This window comes from Pteropus vampyrus, unplaced genomic scaffold (assembly GCF_000151845.1).
Source record: "Pteropus vampyrus isolate Shadow unplaced genomic scaffold, Pvam_2.0 Scaffold341, whole genome shotgun sequence".
NCBI classification, from domain to species: Eukaryota; Metazoa; Chordata; class Mammalia; order Chiroptera; family Pteropodidae; genus Pteropus; species Pteropus vampyrus.
In genome coordinates this window covers 703,872-710,513 of record NW_011889122.1, presented here as the reverse complement: position 1 = coordinate 710,513, position 6,642 = coordinate 703,872, and the positions used below count along the sequence as shown (strand labels likewise).

At 39.6% G+C, this 6,642-nt stretch overlaps 1 non-coding gene across 1 annotated transcript; it reads right to left on the bottom strand.

Moving 5' to 3' along the window:
- Nucleotides 1–554: 554 nt before the first annotated feature.
- LOC111730939 lies at nt 555–656 on the bottom strand. The gene has a single exon (XR_002776874.1). It is a non-coding gene; the product is annotated as a U6 spliceosomal RNA (small nuclear RNA).
- Between the last annotated feature and the right edge of the window lie 5,986 nt (nt 657–6,642).

The following is a 6,642-nucleotide window of genomic DNA, read 5'->3' as shown; positions in this document are numbered from 1 at the left end:
ATTGGACTTCGTTAACCAGTGTCACCATAATAAAAAAATTAAAATGTGTAAAAATTGAAAAAGAGGGTAATTTATGGAAAGGGCTCAGCCCAGTGCCTGGTATATAGTAAGGAGTCAATAATAAAATTATTACCAGAAAAAGAAAAAGAATCTCCAAGAACTTTCCCCAGACTTTGGCTGCTGTCCCTTTCTTCAGCGGTGCTGCTCATCGGATCTGTTCTGAAGGATGCACAGGAAACACGGCCTCACCGCTGTGGGGCAAGATCGTTTGTTGTTTGGACCTTGGATGCAAAGCTGCGTCGGTTATGTTCCCCAGTTCATGGCAAAGCCTTTCTCTTCCCTTCCCCTCCCTTCCCTCCTCTGTTGTCATCCCCATCCCCCCAGTCTGCATATTCATAGTTCCTAGAAATCACTTTATGCAAGAAATGACAAACTGACCAGGTGAGGATGCTGGCGTAGGTCCACTTAGTAAATAGAAGTAAAACTGATTTTATTTTCTTTTGTTAAATGCATATAACTGGAAACTGTAGTTCCTTCTGTATCTTTTTTTTTCTCTTTCTATGGAACGCTTCATGAATTTGCGTGTCATCCTTGTGCAGGGCCCGTGCTACTCTGTATTGTTCCAATTTTAGTGTATGTGCTCTCGAAGCGGGCACTCTTTCTGTATCTTAAGGGCTTGTTTTTTAGATTGACAGAGGTGTACACACCCCTTTGGTCCCATTTGTTGGCTCTGTATGTATTTCACTTGGTTAGCCTACAGTTTGGTCTGGAACTAGTCTGTTTTCCTTCTTTAACTTACTAAAGGGATTTTTTAAAAATTAAAGTACAGTTGGCATATAATATTAGCTTCAGGTGTACAACATAATGATTCTACATTTTGCGTACCTTACGATGTGACCACCACACTGTCTAGTAACCGTCACTGTGCAAAGTTATCACACTTATTGACAATATTCTCCTTAACCTTTTATATCCATCCCTCCACTCCCCACCCCCAGCAGCCATCAGTTTGTTCATTGTTTCTCAGTTGGGTTTTTTTGTTTGTTTTTTTTTGTTTTTTAAAAAAATTCCACATATAAATGAAGTCATAAGATATTTGTCTGTCTCTGCCTAACTTATTTAGCATAATGCCCTCTAGGTTGGTCCATTAATTTCACAAATGGCAGGATTTCATTCTTTTTTATTGCTGAGTATTATTCTATTGTGTGCATTGTACACACACACACACACACACACACACACACACACACACACACATACACACACACACACACCTTTGTCCATTCATCTATACATGTTCAGACACATAGGTTGCTTCCATATCTTGGCTATTATAAATAATGCTGCAGTGAACATAGGGGTGCATAGATCTTTTCTGTCTTTTTTATAATAATAAGTTTTTAAAGTTTTCAGATTCAGCAGCACTCTGTTCATGAAATTGCTCAAGTTCTCCTTTCTGTGCAAGACCCTGTAAACCTGCGACAGTGTAGTTCCTGCGCTTGTTTCCCAGAGTCAGATAAAATTCAAGCAACTAGATTTGCTTTATTGCCATACTTTCTGGATGTGTTTTAATTATATAATCTTTTTATTTTTTATATTTTGGTTTGTGTGAGATTTTTTCCCCTGTGTTTAGAGGGGAAAGATGTTATAATAATACCTTTATTTGTATGAAGCCCCTCTTTTCAATTATAAAATAATTACCAAATTCTTAAAATCCAGAAATACTTATTAATTTATCTTTTTCTAGGTTGCAATAAAAATAATTGACAAAACTCAGTTGAATCCAACAAGTCTTCAAAAGGTAAGATTGGTCCAGTATCCAGTATTTTTAAAATGATTTTCAGTGCTAATTGTCATCCAGTTTGCCCCTTAAATACCTCTACTACTATTTTTATTATGTTTAGTACAATAAAGCTTTATATTCCTCAAAAGAATGAAACTTAAATGTATTATTGTATAAATGGTAGTATTATAGTATTGTCAGAAGGTAATGCTTTTTAAATGTTCTTAACAGCAAACTGAAGGCTGTGCTTTTAAATCGAATATTCTACATATTGACTAGAATAGTTTTTTTCAAAATAAGACAGAACAACATTTTCATTTAATTAGTCATATGCAGTTATGCACCATGTAGTTAATACTGAAACCTTTAAAGTCAGCACTTTGGCTTTATTAAACTGTCACACTAGGTCTAATTAAGGAGTGATGATTAATTCATATAAAAGGAAAACATAAAAGTAAAAATGCTGATGAGAAACATTTTGTAAAGCACTGTTGACATTTGTATCATCTAAAGCCAGGGATCCCCAATCCCCGGGCCACTGACTGGTACCAGTTCTGGTCTGTGGCCTGTTAGTAACTGGGCCGCAAGGCAGGAGGTGAGCGGAGGGTGAGTGAGTGAAACTTTGTCTGTTCTTGCAGCCGCTCCCCAGCGCTGGCATCACCGCCTCAGCTCCACTTCAGATGGTCAGGCATTAGATTCTCGTAGGAGCAACGGTCCCTGGTGCTACAGAGGTTGGGGACTGCTGATACAGCAGGTCAGAAGTTCTCAGCCCTGGTGCATGTTAGAATCACCTGGGCCTCTTTTCAGAGTTCTGCTGACTGGCCCACAGGAGAGTTAATTGCTCAGGTAGGGCCTGGGCATAGATATTTATTTCACTGGTGCATCTGCGAAAGATTCATGATCGTAATAAGGTCCTTCTAGATTTTTTTTAGTTTTGAAAAGCCTTTTTATGTACTTCGTTTGATTTCTAGATTTCCTAGTCTTGGCTCTGCCACTTAGCCGGATGTCTAATATGACTTTGAGCAAGTCACTTAACTTTCTAGACCTCAGATTTCTCATCTTTAAAATGAAGATAATTTCATCTTCTCAGGATGGATGTATTAGTGAAATAATGCATGTAAAAGCTTTGTAAACTGTAAAGCATGCATATGTAAGATATATAAGTGTAATGCCCTAAATACATTCCTAATGTATTCTTCATTAATGCCACCATAATTTTGAGACCTGTTTGCAGGTGTGACGTGGGGAGATAGGCTATCTTGTACTAGAAATATTATTTAAACAAGTGGTTCTGAAGGGCATTGTGGGCTTTAAGGGTTTTCAAGGTGCCTCTGGAACAGATCCAAAAATTCCGGTCCTTTGTTTGAAGATGAAATTATATCCATTTTGTTAAACTTCGATTTTTTTCATGTATCTAAGGACTTGATACTAATAAGTAACTTAGGGTCACTAAAATTTGGTGCTCAGAACTGAAATTAGCCTGTAAAGAAGTTTACTGAGGGTTCTAGTTCTGTATTCTAATGATGTTACAATCTTCTACTATGCAAGTATACTTGCAGATAACTGAAATTCTAGCAGTTTTCTAGGAAGAATTTTATCATAATATTGTCTTGAGCTGGTTGTAGGTTTTCCTTTCTTGCTTACTCTTTTTCACCATTTGTGGTCCTAGTTTTTAATTGCTGCTATTTTTTTTATTATTATCAAGTTAGTACATGGGAGGTAGTCTAGTTAGCCTGATAGTGTGATTACGCATATTTGCATCAGCATTAATTTTGGCATATAAGCTAATAGGTAAGACCCTGAGGTTGTTCGTGGTATAGTTCAAGTATGAACCATCCACAAAAAACTTATACTAAAGACAGATCTGTCCAAGTTAAATAACTTGATAAGTGTAATGTTTTCAGTTTATAGGGCATTGTTTTAAATCGTGTATAAGCTTGCATGGTTTTCTTATAAGTTAGAAGCATTCTATATGTATTTCAAATTCTCTTTCACCGAGTTCATTTTCTGTGGATCAGTAGCAGCAGGGCGGAGCAGACCTGGCATCTTTGGCCTTTGTGACAGCAGCCCTTGCCGCCTTTTCCCTTACCACTGATCCCGGTTGTATCACACCTGCATCAGGAATAGCCGTCTTTAAATCGTGATTTTAAGCCCTGGAGTTTGGAGCGTGCCTTAGAAGCTAACGTTCACTTTAAGGAACATTCCGCCCTCGACATGTCATTTTCTCTGTACTGCCACTATCACAAAATGTGGACTGGCTCATTCAGTCAAATGTTTGAACATAGGTTTTAAAACAGTGTCAGTTTCAAAGTGTTCACAATATTCAGGCTTGCACATTGAATCATGTACATTTAATAATTGCATATAAGGAAACCTGAATTGGCTGCATATTTCCAAACTGATGTTACTTTCACAGACAGATTCTTCATTTTTCCAGCCATTGTGTTAATAAATGTTAGTCTAGTAAAAGATATATTTTTCTCCATTGGGAATCTTCTGTTCATAAATGTCTTTTAGTTCAGCCTCTAAAGGACTCTGTAATGTTATATACCTGTAATGGTTCTGAGAACAGCAGGAATAATAAAAATGTTAGTCTTCTTCCTGGTTTAGCGAGTCATTCAGCTTTGCTGTAGTTTTATGCAGGTTAGTCTTGCTGGGTCTCGTTCTATTAAACCTGAGTCTGTCATTTAGTGAGCCGTGGCTCGTTTTCCACAAATGTGTTTACCTATAAAAAAATACTCAATTTTATTAAGACATGCCAGCATACCAAGCATGACTCATCTTAAATTGTCAAGATCCTTCATTAGCTTTGGAGCACAGTAGTGATTAGAAACACAGTGAGAAGTCAGGCTGCGTGGATTCAAATCCACACTTCAGCCCAGCTTAGCTGTGTGACATCACTTAACCTCCCTGGATCTTAGTTTTTCCATTTGTAAAATGGGAATGATGACAGTCCCTCATAGGACTGTAGTAAGAATTAAATAAGTTAACATTCAAAACCCCTTGAGGTGTGCCCTGCTGAAAATATTTTTGTTTGCTTGGTTTTGGGGGATGGGAGATGTTTTTTGTTTACAGTTTTTCCCTTAAAGGAAATAAGTAAAGCTTAAGAACTGAATGAGAGGTTCTGGAGAGGTCTCTTTCTGAAAGACTTAATTGCTGTAGGCTGCTTCGGATAACAGCTAACATTTGAGTGTTTAGCCTACACTGAGCACTGTCCTAAGTGTGTTACCATATAAACTCCTTGTATTCGTTCGCTCAGCTGCTATAACAAAATGCCATAGGCTGACTGGCTTAAACAACAGACGTTTATTTCACAGTGTTGTAGAGTCTAGGAAGCCCAAGGTCAGGGCGCCAGCGTGGTCGGGTCTGGTGAGAGCTCTCCTTCGGTTGCTGCCGTCTCACTGTGCCTGGAATGGGGGAGTGCAGACTTGTAAGGCACCAAGCCCACCAGGAGGACCTACCCTCATGACCTCATCTAAACCAACGCAGTTCCCGAGTGCCCGTCTCCACGTACTACACGGCGTGGCTGTTAGGGCTTCATCGTAGCAATTTCGAGGGAACACAGTTCATTCTTAGCATTCATTTAATCTTTACAACTTCATGCGGTTATACAGTTCTTTTATTCAGGAAGGAGAGGCCAGGGAGATAAAATAACCTGCCGAAAGTCCCCTTGCTAATAGGTGATGGCTGCTCAGGCAGTTAGTCTGTGATAGTCATAGTTAGCATTGAGTCAGACGTTAATGAACTCTAAATGGAACACGTTCACCACAGTCCAGATGGTAGAGCACTTGCGCTAAGCATAGCCCTGGGGTCACTGTCGTGTGTGTTGGTTACACAGGACCTCATTAGCAGTAGATACTAGAGCCCGTGCCCCCATGTTCTCACACGTGTAGGTGTTAAACTTTCACATTAGCCAGTCTGATGGGCACCTTTTCTTCTTTCTCTGGTGGGTGAGCATTATCACCATGTTGGTTTTCCAGTGAGGAGACAGACAGAGAAGGTGATGTGGTCGGGCTCTTCAGCTAGTAATTGATGGAGCAAAGATAGAAATGTTGGTCTGACTCTGTAGTCTGGGCTCTCTCCATCCCATTGTGCCACCTTACTGTAAGTAGTTAAATTTCCCTAATTCAGGTTTTATAAGCACTTGGATGGGGGGGGTAAGCTGAGGCTCTCCTTTGTAGTAGCTATAAAGAAGTTGGTTAATAGTTTCGTTTGGAAGAATATTTTAAGTACTTAAATACTTGAAAGTACTTGTACCCCACTTCTCCTTCCATAAGCATGTTTTTATGCAGGTTTATTTATTTTTGCACTTATTCATTTAACAAACACTTGTTATTAAACACCTGCTGTATGCCAGGCCCTGTTCTAAGCACTGCGGATACAACATCGAACCTAGTGAAGTTCTTGTTTTCACAGAGTTGACATCTGAATGGGGTTCCCAGACCCCGTTCCAGTGGTGGAGGGAGGCTTCTCCACACCAACAAGCAATGCTCTGCCCCTAGCAGGGTGTTGAGAATTCAGCTCAATTCTGGCACTGTCTACCCAGAGATAGAATCAAATTGCACAGGTAAATGAAAGGTTCAGTCCTACAGGACTGCCCTCCACTTCAGATGCCCGGTTGTTACCTGTGCTTTTGACCAGGCAGCTACAAATTGTACGTTCGAACAACCCCCTTCTCAGGTTTGATTAATTTCCTAGAACAAGTCACAGAACTGACGAAAAGTGTTTACTCATTTGATTACTGTTTTATTGCAAAGGATATTAAAAGATACGAATCAGTAGCCAGATGGAGAAATACGTAGGGCAGGGTCCTGAATGAAGGGGCTTCTGCCCTCATGGAGCTTGGGGCCTGCCTGGTG